This window comes from Gallus gallus, chromosome 5 (assembly GCF_016699485.2).
Source record: "Gallus gallus isolate bGalGal1 chromosome 5, bGalGal1.mat.broiler.GRCg7b, whole genome shotgun sequence".
Lineage (NCBI taxonomy): Eukaryota > Metazoa > Chordata > Aves > Galliformes > Phasianidae > Gallus > Gallus gallus.
Genome location: NC_052536.1, coordinates 17,827,936 through 17,847,677, shown reverse-complemented (window position 1 = coordinate 17,847,677; position 19,742 = coordinate 17,827,936). Strand labels below are relative to the sequence as shown.

Sequence of the window (19,742 nt, the reverse complement as noted above, 5' to 3'; positions counted from 1 at the left end):
GGTAAATTATATGAGGCTGATCCTGTTTCTCTGGCTCTTTCTTGCTCTCATTGATCCTCATACTTGCTTACCTTGGCTTGACAACAGGTTCTGTGCAAATGGTGTGAATCTGCTTCAGCACTCATAGCTTCTGTCCCCTGACAATGCCGCCTCTTGCTACTGCTGCTACTTTTTTCTGAGTGGGGTTGTGGCTAATTATTGCTCCTAGCTGAGCCCCATAAGAGGACTGTTTGGAGTCAAGCTTATTTACCATCTTTTTCTGAAGGAAACATGGAGAAAAAGCAGTGGGATCCTTCTGTGAAGACCAGTATACCTTATGCTGAGGATAACTGTCCCTCAAGTGCTTAATAGACATACTTGAAAATAGCAAATAAAACCTCAGAAAAGATTTGAGCTCAAGAAGCTGTGTTCTTTCAGTAGCTGAGGAAATACTTTGATCAGCTTTATCGTTCCGTCAATGAGAAATGACCTTCCTGTGCATTGACTGCAAATCCACTGTGCTGGAAAGGAACTGAGTTAAAGAGGGAAATGCAAACTTTAACAAATGAAGTTTCTAATCTTATTGCTCATTTATACTTTATTTAAAACCACAAACCTCTCAAATCACAACATGCACTCTGTGGCCATTCAGATATTTGTTTTGTTATTTTACCACATGAACTCTCACTTTCCTTACCCTTTCTTCAGAGCACTTGAACAGGAGTCTGCTGCTATGTCTGTTGAAGCTTCTGCTCCAGTTATGTCCGACTTTGCTAAAGGAGGGAAGAAGGAGGGATAGGATCCATGTGCTTCTGTTCTGGTCCAGGAGAGGGTTGTCAAATGGGGATAAGGATCTTTCTCATCTCCTTTTGCAGTGCTGACACCAGTAGATGTGAACATGGCAGCCATGCAGTTTGGAGTGATGGCAGCTCAGAAATATATGATTCAGTAGGAAGGATTCTTGGCAATCAGCTTGGATGACATGATGAAATGTGTATTGACTAGGAGCAGGGAGTGCAGTCCAGATTAGATGTACCCTCAGGGTGTGACTGATATTTCCTAAGCCCTTTTGAATGGCACTCACACGTATAGTCTCAGTTATCATTGCTGCTCTTCATCCTCCAGAAATGTCATCAAAGTTATCTGTGCAAACCAAAAGCAAAACTTTCTAAGCTTTGTTTTCAGACAGCTGCTATCTGGAGGATACTAAGCTCCACAAACTCAAATTTTTTAGAGAAGACAGTAAAAAGCCCACACGAAATACAGTATCTAATATACATTGCTTTCCCATGTGCCTGTGGAATCAATAAACACATAACAAATAATTCAAAACAAACAATTCTAGTCTAAATGTAAGTAGGTAGCAGTTTCAACTTGTTTTAAAAGGGGATAAATGCAGCAAGATGTAGACACTGTTACGTTATAATTACTAGAACATCTAATGAGTTCTAGCTAATAACCAGAGAAGCTGGTTAGTAAAATAGCTCTTTATGAGCAATATGCTGAATTTCAGTAGCTGAGAGGAAACCACTTTTCAAGTTGTTTATTTCACAAAGGAGGAAGAAAAGAGAGATGGATGTAAATATTTCTTAAAGCTCGATTTCATTCAAAAATAGTGTTCATCTCTTCAAATCAAAGAAAAAGGCTTTTTCAGCAGATTTATATCTTGTTTGAAATAAATCATCCTCTTGCTTGAAAAATACATCTGCATTAATAAGCTTCATGAGAGTTATTAAGGTCCAGTCCAGTACATCTCACAAATTATAATGGTTGAGTTTCTTTAGGCAAAAGTATCTCACATTATTTGTTGCACGTTTTGGTATACATATATTATAATTTGGTAAATTACTGTAATGGTTTCCTAGCTGATATATCAGGAACCACAGCTTCTCCATTATTTGTATTTATTTCTCTATTATTTATGCTGAAAAACCTTCTTTTATATCAAAGTATCACAGACTTCTTCATATTAGATGGGACCGTAGGAGGTCTCCAGCCCATTCTCTCCAAGGTCTGTGGTCTCACCTGCCCGTGTGCAGAGGATGTGGCTGGTGCATCTCTGTCCCTTTTCTCCTCTGCCACCATGTCTGTGTTATGGCAACCTTATAATCCTCCTGGTCATTTTGTTAAACTTCTGCATTAATAAATCTATAAATTTGTCTGCTGCTTCTTGCTTTCTTGTAATACAACACAGCACTTTTATGTAGAGCATTTCATCTTTGTTAATACAGTCATTAATTAATTAGTTGAGCTGGCATATTCCTCTGTTAAATTGCTAGACTACTAAAATGTATTCTTACAACTCCCTTAAGGTATTTTATGTACCGGTGAGATCTTTTGTTAATCTCCTTTCCATACTGTGTTTAACCTTCTTTCACTTATCATTTAGGGTCATTCAGGCTAATCTCAGCTGTCCTCTTTTGAACCTTGTGGTGTCCACTTTTTTTTTCTCCTCTAACTGGAACCGTGTAGTTGGCCCAGATTCTCGGCTAACTAAAACTAAAAATTAGGAGTAACTGAATAAGAGTTAATTCCACCAGAAGCCAGAATATAGTCATTCTCAGAAATTCACATGTGACTTTGAGTTCCATATTAAGATACAGTGCTAGCTGCAATTGCTTGCTATGTTGCTTTTTTTTTTAACATTTTTAAAGATTTGTCGCTGTGTGCTGTTTAGGCATTAACCAGAAAAACAGTTCCCAGTTCAAGAGGACAAGGGGTGTCTGTGTTGCTTAGAAATTTGGAAAGAATAGGAAAAAAGATTCAAAAAATGGTCTGGAGTCTCAAAATCGTGATAATGAGAAAATAAGTTCAACCTATTTCAGTAGAATGTAGCTTAGGGTAAACTCCAGGGGGAGGATCGCGAAAGTGCTATGAAATCTAATGAACAGGCAACAAAAAACAGAGTTTGTAAACTGAAGGCAGACCAAGTCAGAGTATATTTATGATTCACTGAAAGTAATTAACTATTGGAACAATAAACCTATGAATGTAATGAATTTGTTGAAGTATTTAAATTGAGGCCATGTATTTTTCCTAGATATATGGGCTTGTCCAGCTGGAAATTACTGGGTAAGGTCCTTTGGTATGTGTAAAGTCTCAATAATTCATGACAGCCTCTTTCGGCCTTGCAATTTAAGACTTCAAATGCCATATGCTCACAACTTTTCTATTCCCTTTTTGTAAGTGTGGGGAAAGGTAGTTGCATAATGGGTTTCATGGCATTATGGATGTATTTTGCAGTGACATGTTCTTGATTAAACACAAAGCATCACCTCCCTCAGAATTCTTGCTCCCACGCATTCCCAAGTGTTTTCCTGGGAGCACTACAGCAGCACCTTGTCTTTACTCCCTTGTCAGCCTGTAATGTAAGATCTCTCTTAATTTGCTCTTGTTCTTTACTATTTCTCTTCCACTGTAGCACTGCGTTGGCTGAATGTTGATTGTTGTGGTGGATCCCTTACTCGTGTTTAACTTACTGCTGGCTATTCTGTCAGAACTGTTTCCTGCAGGCCTCTGTAACTATATGCACAGATTCTCTTCCTGTAAAATCTTTTTGGTTACTGCTGCTCCTTCAGTGAGGCAGCACGAGATGGATTAGGCGATCTTTCTTTGCTGCTAAATGCGTGCTGACTGCTCACAATTTAGGTATGCTTGGCTAAATGTTCCATGCCTACTATTTTCTGCTGTTCTCATTATTCAAATCATGCTTGTAGAACCTTATAGTAATTTTTTTTTTCTGGATATTCATGACAGAAGTAATCCAGGATTCCTCCAACTTTGTACATAGCTTCTGAGTTATTTTGTCAGTCCCAAAGAATCCATTGTTGCTATTGAAGCAGTAACACTTGGCTGATTTCTGACTAATCAGAGACTTGAATTATCAGTTGTTTTCTTCTCTTCCCCCTTTGATTTGTGTGCAGCCCCTCTTTGCAGTCTTTATGAACAATGAAGTGAAGGATACATCTGATAGGATGCTTTATACATGCTATGATAATTTGATTCAATTTTCATCTATCTTACCTGTTTGGCCCAAACACTTATTGCCAACACCATCTCATTTCTCATGGTTTTGAATGCCAATAGGCATCTTGGGTAAACAGTGAGTTCACCTGTCCCTGTGCTCTGTGCTACACCCTTCTCATTTCAAACTGGGAGCTACAGAGCTGAAAGCTATCAATATCCTTGCTATAAAAAGCATTTTAGTGCTACTCGTAAAAACAAATAAACACCTTCCCTGCCTCAGATTATGTGCTCTTGCCGTGACAAAGGATTGCTTTTCTTGTGTGAGTGCTGCACATACAATGTCTCTTCAAGGATATGATATCATAGCCTCTTCCTAATGCATTGATGACCCATTTTTATTTTGTATCATGCCGTTCAAAGACAAAAGAAGGTGAGACTATCTGAGAGAGCCTTAGTGATTAATTGCTCTGTGCTACCTGTCCCAGAATGCAGATTGAAATTGGAGCGCTCTGGCTCCCAAAGCTAAATTCACAGAAAGCAGCTGTTCTTCCAGTGTTTTATTATTTTTTTCTAATAAGAAGCAGAAACTCACACCTGCTACTTAATATGTGAATGGTATTTAAAACACTGGGTTGTTTTAATCAGATCTGAGTGACAACAGCTTCAGTTGTTTAAACCTATTTGCAGCCTCTTCCTGTTGTCTATCACAGCCACTGAGAAGCACTTTTTAAAAGTGTGTGTTCCTGTGCATTATGTTCATGTTTTCATTTAATGCTGCCAGTGGTCTCTCATTTCCGTTCTTTAAATTGTATGAAATAATCTCTGATAAACTGTTCATTTGGCACATTAATAACAATGGAGAATCAGGCTAGCTATGGTAGTCATACCATCACTGTGGTGCTTCAGCTACTCACCATCGTGTGTGAATTTGTTTTGTGAATACTTATTGAGTGAGAGAAGTAGAGTTCCATTACATAAATAGGGAATAGAAGCAAACAGACAAGCAAATGTTTATGTGTTTGTATAAGAAGGAACATCAAAATCAGCAAGCGTCCTTGCAGCAGTGAAGTTAAGCATTGAAACAAGCTTTGAGGAAATCAGAGTAGAACCAAATACACTCCAGCACAGGAGTGTAAAAATGCTTTGTACAGATGGAAAAGGGGTCTCCAGAGCCACACGCCAGCAATTAGGCTGTGCGGCCGGATGGAGGAACATCTCACTTGGAACAGTGCTGAAGAGAAGTGGCAGCAGGAGGGACAGCAGCAGCTAGGGATAATCAGCTGGACCCTCCAAAACCGTTAAAAACACATTTGGTGGTTGGGCTGGAAAGTCCTGTGGAGTGATTTTGTCTGCTCTAAAAAGTGTCTGTTTATATGTTTGTTTTCTGGGGAGGGTGGTTAGTGCAGGGATCCTGCTGGTGCTGGCAGACATAGCCCAAGACAATAAAGATTTCTAAGTTGCACAAAGAATTTTCTTTTTGCTTTGATTCTTATTCCCTTTAAAATCCTAAAAGTGTGCAACTTGTCAAGCTTTACAAGTGTCACAAACTCAGCAGAGTTGGATATTTGTAGCAGATTTTTTCAAGGTGTTGTATCTAATAAGTGAATTATGCTTTCTCTCAGAGCCTGTGACTTTGTCCTCAAGACTCAAGCCTGAAGAAAACATCCAGCTTGAATCTTATTTCTATCTTTCTATCAAAAACCTGGTGCTTGGTCACCAGGCCTCACCTCCTTCCAAAGATGCTGTGTGGGGAAGTAGCGCCTGGCTGAGCAGGGCTCCCTCTGACCTTCCTTCTACTCCTGCCTAGAAGTGGCCAGCATCCCACATCTGCCCCACACCTGGATGATGTAAAAGAGGAGAACCTTAATTAGCGAACATGGTGAGCCATTCCAAGAGTCCCCACAAAGCACATAAAGCCTATTCAGGTTTGTTTCAGAATGGATGGCATATACAGAGAAGTGTTAGGTTGTTTGTAATTGTCAACACCTTTGGTGCTTATCTGCTGGCATGGGCCACGAGGAACAGCCCAGTGACTGCTTGTATCTATTTCCCAGCTGTCACAATGTACTCGGTCATCTCTGTTGGCTATCACCTGTCAGATGGACAGCAAATCCATTTTCTAAGAAGCACAGAGGTTTTATTATTATCTGAGAATGCTATGAGATTTCTTAATCAATCTGAACATTCAGTGTGGCATCCTACATTTCAAGGTGACATACAAGAGCCTTCCTGAAAGGGAATCTCTGGCACCTGGCCCTAACTGCTTTCTGCCACATACGGCCCTGCTATCAGTAATGGGTATATGACCAAGGGTAGAACAGAGCTCTGTATTTCTGGGTTACCATGAAATGATCCATTGTGCCCTGCAATCTACCGACAGGCAATCTGGGACAACAAGGCACATAACTTCATCTTGATATTTTGAGAAATGGGGACGTAAGAATTAGAACGTTCTTGTTGGCTGCTTTAATGCTTTTTTTCATGACAGCAAATAACAATTTTGCTGTCAGTAGGGAAAAAATCCTAACCTTTTCAACTGTGATTTTGTAAAGAAAAAAAAATTACTCAATATTTAACATTAAGATATAATATTTAACATTAAGAAATGCAGCTGTTCCTAAAAAGAAAAGAAATTGGCAAAACGATATTCTGAGCCTTCTAACAATAAAACCATCTGATAACTTTTCCACGTGATTTACTGAACAGACAGTGTTGATGAAGCTGAGATAGGATTTGAACTTATATGGAATGATAACAGGAATTTAATGTCTATTTTAAAGATAATAGATGCTGCATCTTTTTAACACAAGTTAAATTGTAGAATTTGAATAGTTTTGTGCACCTTGACAAATTTGTAAAATTGTATACATAAATACAATTCTGTGATTTAGTAAATGACTTCATGGTATATGCTTCAGATTTTGTACCACATAAACAAGGAATACTCTTTGGGAAGTATTTTGATTCTACAGTTTTTGGATTTAGTATACTTCTCTGTTATATTTGACTTGGATGAGTACAGTACATAACAAAGGAAAAATCCACCTGGAAATCCAATGATCTCTCTCATCAGATTCTTATAGAATTATAGCATAATTTTTAATGGTAATTGCAATTCTCCTGATTTTAGAGAGGCCTTGGGAAGAGTGCAAGTGAGAAACTTCGGTGGCTTTTGTAGAGCAGTTCATGGTTGATTTAGGTCCCTATTGATGCAGAAAGGTTTTCTTGGATACAAATTAAAGCAGGGAAATGGTATGGAAGTTGAATAGCTAGAAGACAATGAGGGCAGCATGACATTAATTGCTCTGAGTTTGTCACAGTGGGCTCAACCTAGTGTCTTCATAGTCTGTGAATGTCTTGGAGTTTGCAAGCTGAGGCAGACCCTCTATCAGTAAGTGCATTCCTGTCATTATCTTGTTCTCCTGCTCCACAGGTGTGCATCACACTTGGCAGAAAATTTGAAAAGGCATGAATCTTAAAATAACACAGGAAAGCAAAGATGCAAGTGGTGAGAAGGGAAATGTTAGAAAAGGACTTGGAAAAGAATTTTTGCTTCTGCTTTCTCTTGTTAGGTCTCTTCTATTTTGTCATCTATTTTGACAGTCTCTAGGGATGGAAATATTTGTCCCACACTGCATCAGAGCTTCTTTTCACTGTCTACAGTTAAGTCATCTGAATATTTGATGGATGAAGCTAGAAGTCTTTTTCCTTCTAGCAAATTCACTTACATTTACTTTTTAGTTTTCATATGTGTATGCACACACATGTGGAGGATATAACTTTGTTCATGAGACTAGAAACTGGGGCAGCAGATTAGCTGAAATAAATGAGGCATTTTGTAGAAAGTGGGGCAGAAGTGTACTGCTACAGGGAGTCTGTACTGCCAGTTGCCTTGAGGAACTCTGAAAGCACAAGCAGCAGAAGAGATAGGAGAGTATTTTTTGAGTGGATTTCACACCATTTATATACTTTCTCGACCTTAATCTCTTTGGAAACTTCAGAGCCTCCAGCAATGAGTGCTGTGTCCCATCCAGCTGAATCAGTGCCTCTTCTGGACTAGGATGTGTGAGCCAAGTTGACTCCAGATATCCTTTCTTCATGACCTCCTTTACAGATTTCAGCTGAGGAATATAAGGATATGAAAGTCAGTTAAACTCCTTAGGATCAGTCTGGAAAGTAACAATGGAACTTCTTTTTTCTTTAATGGCTAAATCAACTTAATCTTCTATCTCCTTGGAATAGATTAGAACATATTTTTAAGCAGTTCCCAAATATCTGCAATAGGTAACAACACAAAGATGAGTGAAAAAGCATAACCCAAATGAAGAAAATATTCATAGTCTAAAAATTAAAGAATATACATATTGTCCAGGTTAGCTAAGTGATCAAGAAAAGTCACAAACTTTCAGAGAAGGCTTTTTTGTGAGCCAGTCTGAAGAGACAGCCTCTAGTTCAGAGAGACCTGATGTCTGTATTTGACTCTCTAAATGATGCTTTTCAAGAGATCTCATTCTATCCCCCGTGACCTACTCGTGTTAAAAAAGATGCACTCCCCAAGGAAGCCATCTTATAAATACATGCTTTTTATCATTCCCAGATCCTTTCAGGTTCTTCTGTGTTGTTTTTGCTAAAAGAGGATGTTTCTCTTTAAATGCCCTTCAGTCTCAGTCTTCTCAGTCTTCCTTTCCAGTATACATTTTCTCCACTGAATTTCTAGTTCAAGAGTGTGTACTGTTTGTATAATTGTCTGGAGTAGGTAGCTCAGATACTGCTCAGTTTTACCTTTAAATAGGAAGACAAGGTTTTCTCATACTTTCATCCTAATTTTCTCCTATCATGTACGAACTACAGACAAATTTGTCTTCCACAGTCAACCACAGATAAACAAGAACTGATTCTGAAGGATGCTTACTAGAAAGACTGCCATAAAGGAAAGCCATGAAAATACCAAAGTCAGTATTTTTAAATTCTTGTTTTTAGTTTTGTGATGGAAAACCAAATCCCTAATTTGCACTCACTTTTAGGCAATTTGTTGTAATGTTCGAAGAGTTGAGAGCTGTTAAGGGGATTCTGCATACAAAGGATACTCATATTATGAATGTATACTTTCATACTTACTTATAAGTACATTATACTATAAATATAATGTAATTTGAATGTAATTCAGATAGAGATTATTAGGGAAGGGGAAAGAAGAAGAGGGAAATTTTACTTAATTGGACATCTGAAATAAGGACAATGGCAGTCAGTTGTTAAATTATTTGGAAAATGCTAAATCAAAATCACTTTATGCTATAGGAAGCTGCAGTTCTGGAAGTGCTGACAGTGTGATAGTTACAGCAGGGCAGACAGTTTCTCCCTGGTGAGTTTTCTTGTTCCTTTAATTTGCAGAACTCCTCTGAAACAGATTCCCTCATTTTTTGTTTCATGAGGATTATTCATGCTACGACTATCCATGAATATTCAAAATTTACCCTATTATTTGAATACATTTGGCCAGATAAATAGTATGCTATTCTTATTTCTTGATTGGAGAAAAACAGATGAATTCTTTGTTCAAATATTTGCATTGATGCATTTTCCATTGTTTTGAAACTATGTTCATACATTTGACTTTTAAATGATTTTTCATGAACACTGATTTACCAAAAGTTATTGCTCAGATCTTTCCACAAAGCATACTTAATAATCATGTAAATGTAACCAGACTGTCCTGATTTGAAAATAAGAGTATCTGTGACAATTGATTTTGAACTTTACATCCAATTTTCATGTGATATATTGTTTTATGTGCATATGGCAGCGAACCATTCACCTGCAGAAGCTGCTCAGAAACATAGTTGTGCTGTCTCAGCTTGTGGCTGCTTACTGCTAATGCCATGACTCTTATTAAATATTTAGGCAACTCTTACTGAGGCACTGTTCTTCAGCTGTGATTGTGACATAGCTGGGTACTCAAATAGAAATTGTATTCCCTTAAAGGATAACTGAGTGTTGGAGTTTAGAGTATCTTATTTGCTTTAAGCTTACAGTTCATAACATCAAGCAATAAGGTAGTTTATGCATACCAAGGTGAAGGGAAAACAGAGGTAATAACATCAGATACCCATGGGGAAGCTGGTAGAATATTTCTGCCTGCTTTGGGACAAGGTAAGAATTTGGTGCAGGGTAAGAAAACACACAGAAAACAGAGCTTGGGCCCCATGTGTCTACATGATATGTGCCTAAGGCTGGCTTTGCAGAGGTGGAGGCTAGTCTTTATCAGATATTACAGATGTGTGGTGAGAGTCAGCAGCTCTTCGTCACATTATCTGATCTAAGTTTAGTACTAGACCAGCCCACTCATCTGTTTGTTCAAGACACTGCGTATTTCCTCCAAGCAGCCTATATACATGATCAGTGCTCCCATCTCTATCCCTTCACCCCACACTTCTTCTTCTTCTTCTTTTTTTTCTTTTTTAAAAATTATTATTATCATTAAATGTGGTGGATTCACAGCTGCTTTTTATTTCAGTAGCAGTTTGGGGGATTTTTTTTTTTCTTACTAACATCACATCAGATTTCATGCCAGGAGAGGAAAGACCCTATGACAGGGATGGCCTATCTGCTGCACCTGAGTTAGAGGCAAAGCTGTGATTTCAGCGTGGATGAGCTTGATAGCAAGAAATATATAGGCTCAGAGGTGAAGCTGCACTGGAAATCACCTGTCTTTCCAATAGTGACACTTGGATTAATTTATAAATGTGCCATCTGAATTTTCTGTTCTCTCTTCAGGAAGCTGTTTGTTTTCCTTCCCCTCGTGACCAATTCCTTCAGCAGGTGAGGAGCTTGTATAGGCCTTCTGCTCTCCCCTCAGATCTCTTCGAGAGCTGACGTAGTTCTGTGCTTCTTGACATCAGCTGATCCTCTTCAAACTGTTTCCCCAAGATGTGGTTTGTCAACAGACAGAGAAATCAAAGAAGCAAGAGTTTGCTTTGTTTCTCATCCAGGTAAGCAAGCTCTCTTCTGGTTTAGCAGAGCACGTATTGCAGTGCACATCTGACTGCCAATGCATTTGTGAGTTCTGGAAAAAGCAAGTTCCATTTTCCATATTGCATCAGCAAATGAGAAAGCAAATGCTATTCAGACAGGGTGACCTCAGAGCACTAGTAATTTACATGAAGAGTTGACAGTAAAGGACAACTTTTAAAACACATACATTTTTAGGTACTGTTGGTTGCTCTGTGTGACATGTGGGAATGTGCAGATCCACCCTTGTTGCCTTGGTCCCCTAGTGCCCAGGGCTCATGGTCTTTCCTCATCTCCAGGGAGGCCATCAGTGGAGACCTCCTCTCAGCTGTCCTACAACCATTCAAGCACGAGACTGGGACATGCCAAAGTTCAACTGAGCTCCAGGAGTTACCGAGGAAAAAAAGAAGCATATGGCCACCAGTGAAATCTAAAGGGCCAAAGAGAATAACTAGGGTTTATGCATAAAAGCTGGATAGAACCGAGCTCTCTCACATGGGTCAGGTTGATGGTTGGGCTCAATGTTCTTGAAGTTCTTTTCCAGCCTAGATGATTCTAGGGCTTATGCAATTTGTGATGAGCCAAGCAAAGACCTTTCTCCCAGTCAGCATTATGTAAAATGGTTGCATTCACAGCTTGAGACCGTTTTCTTCCTGAGCTGGGATTCCTTAGGTGATCAAATGCACTGTTAAAGAGACGGAAAGCAGCCTGTTCCATCCCTTGACTGTTATGGTATAGCAAATATTATGTATAACTGACTGATTTTTGTGAGAGCCATGAAAAGTGTATGAGCTTGCAAAAGGTTTATGTATGTTTTATAGCTGAAACAACCATGAGAGTAAAACTACATTGTTTTACTCTTTCATGCTTCCTTTCTGCTTTTAGATCACGTTGCCCGTGAAGTCAAGCGGGAGGTTCTTTAATTTCTGCAAATGTCTCTGGGAAAATGTAGCACTACAGTTATGTATTTACGAAATGGCATTAAGTACGTTGTAAATTCTATCAATCAAACTGAATGTTGCCAAATGGGATATTATGTTTGTTAATGAAACATGTTTCCCATTCACACTCCCTAATGGAGCAGGAAACAGAGACTACAGCACCTTTTCTGTAATTCCCTGCAGCCAGAATTTTGTTTCCCAGAACTAACTCCACTGGGGGTGTTCCACCATTGGATCACTCCATCTTATTTCCAGTACAATGGGATTTTCAGCAATGATAATTATGCTTTGAAAATGCTAAGTGACAAGCTCATAGCTGGTATAAAGCAATTCAAATGAACCTATGCTAGTTTCATGTCATAGCCACTGTGTGCATGTAGTAGAAAAGCAAAAGCTTTAAGCCCTGTGAACATTTCTTTTTAATTAGAAACATTGCTACGGAAAAGGCATAACTTCTTCTATTTCTTTTCTATTTTTTTTTTTAATCCGCAAGTAAATGGATGTTGGACTAGGATGATCCTTTGTGATCAGAAAGTTCAGTATGATCTTACTAAATGTAGAAATACTTTGAAAGTGGATAGTCTTGCAGATCTCAATAGCTTTGAAAGCCTGGCAAGCTATGGCTCCTAAAAATTGGAAGCCAAATAATGTGAAAGCATGTAAATTGTATACCAGGTAGGAGAAAACCACCTTCTGATTTGTAAAAAATCATGGTTTTTTGCTAAATTAAAAAAAAAAAAAAAAAAAAAAGAAAAAACCTGCTGAGAACTGGCTGCATCACTAACTCTAAGGATTTATGTTATATAGATCCATTTCCATGCGAGGCTTTAAATGTTATACTGCTCTAAATTAGCTAAGGATTACTTCATCCTCTAAATTAGGTGAGGATTGGTTTGTCCTCAGACAGCCTTGTGACAAAAGGAATGTATTTCCAGTCATTACGGTAATCTGCTACAATAAATTGAAAATTAAACTTCATGCATTACTCTATCCCTGAAACAAACACAGTAATCATTTACCTTGTCACTGACATTCTAGTAGTTACAATTTGATTTAAATACTGAATTAGCAACACTTAATTTTTTTATATTAAAAATAAGAAAATAAATCTGAAAATAGAAATCACCATAATGGAGACTTTTTTTTTAATGTAGAAAAGGTGCTGTGCATCAAATGAAGTGAAATACATTTCCATCACTTTTAACTTAGGAAAAGCTTCATTTTCCACTCATAAATAGAATTTTTGCCTGTCGTCTTAGGAAAATACGCACTGTAATAAATATCTTAATTTGCTTATTATAGTTTTATTGTCTGCATTTGAAAATATGAAGGCTACTCTGAAAGTAATGCCTCCTATTTCACTGTGTTGGCCTATGACATCAGAGGCAGATGTTGGTGTTATTGTAGTAGAGGCTGAATCTTCCTAACAATATTTCATTACATTTTGTTGCTGCGTGACCAACAGTAGCAGAGGGACATTCTGGCATAGTCGCATCTGACATGGAAGTGCAGTGTGTCATTTAATTCCTCCATGTGAAAAAATTGGCAATCATTGATATTCACTGATACTTGCTAAACCGAAGACCGAACAGTGGATGTGAGCCTCACCACAGTGAGGTGGTGGGTGGTGCATTTCAGCAGTGGTAACAGTGATGTAGAAGAGAAGTCGTGTTTCGGATGGCCATGAACAGCTCTCATACCATGAAATGAAGAGCATCTTGATCAACTCATCTGTGCAAATCAGCAGATTATAACCAGGGAATGGTGTACAGAGCTGAATATTATCTTCAATGCATTGGAAACAGCGATGGCAATATTGGACTATCACAAAACTCGTGCCATGTGGGTCCCATGAGTGCTCACATAGGAACAGAAAAAACACTGAATACAGGTTTGTCAGGACCTCATGAACCAATATGAGGCTGAAGATGATTGTTTCCTGGATCACATCATTACTAGTGATGAAACATACGTGTTGTCACTACCACGAGCTGGAGTTTGGACTTCTTTTCTGTTGTATAGAGCTGCCATTCAGACTGCATGAGTGAAAAGAATGTTAAAACATACCATACCAGGTGATGTTGGAAGAGTATACACCCAGGAAATATCCAAGTTATCCCCAAATAACCTGAACATCCAAATGTTTCCATTTATCACTAAGAAAGTTGTGAGAAAGGACCAAACAGTAGTTTTTTATATGTTTGTTTTTGGTTTTGTTTTGATAAAGTTGTTATAGCAGCAATCTGTCTTTGGCATTATGGGTTTAGTGTTCAGAGGTCAGTTAGTTTATTTTTTTGTTCTTCTGTAAAAACTCTTATGCTTTACTTTGCTGTAATGTAAAATGAGAGCTACAGCAGTCCCCACTATGATTTTAGTTTTAATATCATCTGTACTCTCAGTGCCCTCTGATTCTTTTTCACCTTAGAAGACGAGTGCATCATGTGAGCATTTTGCATAATGTGATTTAAGTTGGTTAAATTTCTTTATTTAGCAATAACTGTACAAGTGTGAAGTAGCTTTCTTAAAAGACTTAGGTCTTAATTTTGATTTTGAAGAAATGAACGGTGACATTCTCTTTTCACTGAAGTCTGTGGCAAACATTTCACTGACTTCACAGGGACCATTACACTATCCAGTGTATGTGCGCACAGAAATATTACATTGCCTGAATTGATCACCTGCTGGGCTGTGTTTCAGATAACAACTATTACTGATAGGGAGAGAAGAAAAGAGATGTTAAGAGCTGAGAAATTTAGCAGAAAATAGTTCATTCCCTGTTTTGGAAACGTTACTTTTAACAGGTCCTACAGAAGCTATGGTGTCATTCAGGCTTCTGCCTTCTCTTTACCAAAGTCCATTTCTTTTAGTAAACAATAAATGGATTTAGGAACTAGCACTGCTTTCAAAACACTTGCTGAAAATCGTTATGTTCAAAAACACTAGGACGTTGTGCTGGCTCTGAGGATTCATTCACACATACCACACTGCAGTCAAAGGTATCCTGAAGAGAGCCTTAGGAGAATACCTTAGTAAACACTGTGGTCAGTTTTTCAAATTTACTGTTAGCATCCTTGTTAGCACTTCCAAGTATATGGAATAAAAGATAAAAAAGATAAATATTACTATATAGAAAACTGAATAAATCTATTGATCTCATGAAGGACCTACTAAACTTTTAAAACATCCACACTACAGTGGTTTGCAGCGTCAAACTATTGCTCTCTGTGGCTGATGCTTTCAATTTATGTTCAGCTTGGAGAATTATTTATCGCTTTCAAAGACAGATGGGAGCCCCTGATGGCTGGATTTCTGTTTCATACTTCAGAAATTAGCTTGTTATATGTGAAAATCTCCAGTATTTCCCAGAGTGTGGTGCATAAAATATTCCTCCCGCTTAAGAATTTCTACAGTTGAATCTATAGAAATAATTGACAAAGTTGTCCTGGCATGTATTTCAGAAGATTTCTTGTTTGAATCCATATGAGATGGCTATAAGAGTTTAAGTGTAATGGAAAAGAGAATTACTAGGAATTTCTTGTTTTGACTTCCTGAATTTCTGCATCTTTTGGTTTCCCATTCTCTACAGTTCAGACAGAATTAGGTTTTTTTCCAGCTTGCCTTAGGTGATTTCCTGGAAACAGAAGTGAAGCTTAAATTGTGTAGCTGGTGGACACAGATGCAGCGTTTGGGAAGGCAGATTTCTGTTTATGTTCAGACACTGTCATATTACCTACAAGTACTCATATGATTCTTAACATGCAAAAGTAACTATTTGCAGAAAATGAAAAAAATGCCATCCTGTGGGTAACTTCTCTCTCTCTCTTTTAAAGTTGTTTTTTACATTTAGATTATTTCAACATGAAGTAACTTTTTTCAGTCCTTACCTACTACTTTGACAAAATTTTATTACCTGTTCTGTTGTCTTAAAATGTTGCTCGAGTCAAGGTATCTGCAGGGCCTGGTTAGTGCTGTTGTGCCATTTGCACGTGTGGGAGCTGAACTTCAGAATGAGCTTCAGGACCAGCTGCAACTTTACCCTTTTGAACTGCTTTCCACTTGCTTGAGTAACTGTACTTTCAGTGAAACTAAGTAAAGCAATTGTGAAGGAGATTAGACTATGAAATTAAGTGGAGGAGAAAGAGACGTATGACTTTGGTGTAACTTATCTTTGACATGCTTATCCATTATTTTTCAGAGATGCAAAGGTTAAATCCATTAACTGGTGGTCTTCCAGTGTGGAGAGAGAGCTGACAAGGCATGAAGAGCTCGGGATAGCAAAACCACAATGTACTTATCTTTGAATGTATGACAGCAAAAATGACTTGACTTTCACGTGTTCACTCTACGTGTGAGGAAATGAACATAAATTAGTAGCTACAGTCATTTCCTCTGGGTAAATCTATCTAAACGATCTTAAATACTAGAATGCTGAAAGGCTAATGGCTTGACTGGGTGACATGATGAACATCTACAGCTGTTTGTGAAGCCAAAGGCAGGTCTTGCGTGTTCACTGCCTTTGTAAATCAGGCTACATCACCAGCAATGTCTTTATAAAGAATCCTCTTGATTTTAGGAATATTTACATAAACTTACACTGGGACAACAGCCTGATGTATCACTTCAACATCTGAGTTTCTAGAAATTGAAAAGGTTGAAAAGTGTTTGGGCTTGTTTGCCTTCCAGGAAGTGTTTGATGATAGGTGGAGTGTTTTTATCCCCAGTTCTTGAATGTGTCAGTGTTTTGCATTTATACCTAAAGAAATAGTATGTAGACTCTAAAATAGTATGTAGGAAATGAACAAACATTTGAAGTTTTATAATTCACATGTGCTAACTTCCCTTGCTAGAATTACAGTTCAGGGATAAAACAAACTCAACAGTTCATGCCTGAGTGATTACAATTTTTCTGTGTCACAGGATATTTGTAAACCTGTTACACAGCATGGCTATGTTTTAATTTTTTGTTTGTTATGTTTTTGTCTGTTAGGAAAATGATTTCATGTCAATGTTTTTATATTACTGGATAATCTTACTAGAAAAGGAAAGCAAAATAATTTACTTAGAAGACTTGAAGATGCCACTTCTTGTTCAGCGATTAACACAAAATATAAAGCAGAAAAAAATGGTTAAGATTAGAAAGCTTTAGGCATCTTACAGTGTGAAGATCAATGGCAAACTCTTTGGATGTTGAACCAGATACATTTTGTTTATATGTTGTTTTAAATGAGCAACTTAGCTAAACATTGATGTTTTATGAGTTACATTTTGGTAGTATGTAGCACAAGGACAAACCCACAAACAAACAGGATACTTGCATGTGGAGAAAAGAAATTTTGAAATGATTTGTCTCTTTGGCAATTGTAAATCTGGAGCTGTCAGTGGACTGACAAGTTCAAGGGTCTTCCCTAGGACAGGGAAGTGCTTCTTTGCTGTGGACTCTTAGGGTAGACTTTCGGCAACTTGCTCAGATCCCAGAGCTCTATAGAGGCTTGGGAACAAAGTGGCAGATGTAGTTCCACATCTTGGCCCAGCTCATGAGCCACCCACATTTTGTTGGTAACACTCTCTAGCTAGACAGGACTTTACACATGCCTAAAGCAGCATGTGTTAACAAAGATAAATAGCTCGTGCTCTCTCTGCTTCATTGCCTATTGCAGAATGCTTCGAGCAGATCTGTGAAAACAACCAATCCTAATAACTTGCCATCTGGACTCCAGAAATTTCAGGTTTTCTGACTTTAAACTAGCTTTAATCTGCTTGCTGGGCTGCATGTGTGCCTGTTACTGGCTGGAACATCTCCAGGCTAGAGCATCCTACCTGAGAGAGAGGAAGGATCAATTCTAATGTGCATGTCTCAGCCAACCTGGAACACAAATGTGTGTGCAACCTGAGCAATCATGCTGTATTTGACCTCCTATGTCATATGGCATTTACAGACCTACCCCATGTCTTCCCATTGGGACTCAGCATTCATACAATCTAACAGTACAGACCTGATTCCAATGACAGCTCACACCTAGTTTTTTAGCCTCTTGTAGGTTAACTTTAGAAACAGTTCTCTCAGGATTGTCAGATAATTAAAAAGCAACCAAGTTAGCAAACTTCAGGAAATTGCTGCTCAGTAATGGCAACGTACATCGTATGGTAACTGTTGAGTCATGGCCTGAACCACTGATTGAGCACCTGGGGAAAGGACCCGGTCAGCCCTGGGAGCACAGGTGAAGGCAAGTCAGCTACATGACCAGAAGGGGTGGAGCCTGGCTGCACCTCTCTTAGACCCCATTTAAGGTCTGACTGCCACTGGGGAAGGATCTGTGGTTGGAGATCTCTCCCTTGTGGGGTTTCTTTATGAGCCTAGATGTTCAGAGAGGGGTGAGTACTTTTCCTTTTTCTTTGTAAGACCTTTCTATTGTGCTAGTCCCTTTGTCATTACACGTCCTGTATCACCATTCCATCACGTTGATCTTTCTCATTGTTACATACATGCATCTAACAACAAATTGATTACTATAAATATCTGACTGGCTTATTTTAATACATGACTAGTTACATTAGTTATTATCTTCCCACTCGGCTGAGATTTGTAACCATGTACAAATTCCTCAACCACTGCACTGAAAAGCAAAGTTGAAACTACTGATGCTATCAGCAGATAATGCTCTTGCTCGGTGACTTGCTGCTATCTACTATGGCCTGCCTGGTTGATTCAGGGGAAGAAGCGATTGTCCCCTGGCAGTAAAACAAGGAGAAGGAGGAGAAAGAAATATATCTCTTATCATTTTTCTATATACTGTAGGTTTCTATAATATGGCAGTAATCACACAGTATTTGCATGTATTTCGGTTTATAAAACTGACTTACAGTTTACAAGAAGTTGAGAAGGGATAGAATCCAAGCTTGCATCCACCTGGTAGCATTAACAACAGTTCAGAAACTTCAGACCTACGTAAGAGGGAACATAGAATTAACAAGAGGATTCATGAAGTCTCCATTCATATTGACTAATTCATGCCTTTGAGAAAGATTGCTAACCTCTATTTTTACCTTAATGGATCAGTATGGAAAATGAAATTTCACAGAAAGACATTGAAGGTAAGTTAATATTTATGATCTTTGAAAGTTCTATGTAAATAATAATAACAAAAAACTGCTGCTTACTTCTTTCTGAGGTGCTGGTTAGTGACTGTTAAATAGAGGAACCTTTGCTTAGTTCCTAGTTTAAATATTAAACACTGACAAAAAATCTTGTCCTGTAGCTTTGGAGCAGGTACCAACCTTAGCAAATGGGTATTATGGCTCTAAATGGTTAAATGTGGCATAGCCCTGATTCTGAGGAGTATGTTTTGAGACAGAAAACTGTAACAAGAAAAACTGTTAGTAAATATCCCTGCCAGCATGAAAAGCAGAACATCTGCTGAAGTCACGAGTGGTTTGTTGCCTGAGTTAGCAGCAGGGCAGCTGCTAACTGATTAGCTATGGCTTGATAAGAGAACGGGAGCACAGTGGATAGAAATATTTATCATTTGAAGTTGTGTGAAAGCAGGCTAAAGCATTAAAACCTAGATAGAAGTTTTCTTTTTAATTCTTTTTTTTTTTTTGAGAAACTGCTGTAATAACTTTTAGACCACTAATGCATCTCCAAACTGAAATATATGTGAATGAAATCACAGGATTTCATCTGGTGTTGACCAGAGTATTGAAGTAAAAATTTGTTTATTCCTACCCAGAAAAGCACATGGTGCATGCAAAATACTGAGCACAAGTTCCAAAACTGAGTTTAAGTGTAGACTTAGGGTTTCCCATGTATGCTGAGATTAGCTGGAATTTGGCACTTGCATTCCTTTAAGC

At 38.2% G+C, this 19,742-nt stretch overlaps 1 long non-coding RNA gene across 1 annotated transcript; it reads right to left on the bottom strand.

Moving 5' to 3' along the window:
- Nucleotides 1-634: 634 nt before the first annotated feature.
- Nucleotides 635-19,095, bottom strand: LOC121113264. The gene is made up of 4 exons (XR_005860403.1): nt 19,053-19,095; nt 18,756-18,836; nt 7,924-8,066; nt 635-1,122 (listed from the first exon to the last, which is right to left on the bottom strand). It is a non-coding gene; the product is annotated as an uncharacterized LOC121113264 (long non-coding RNA).
- Nucleotides 19,096-19,742: the final 647 nt, after the last annotated feature.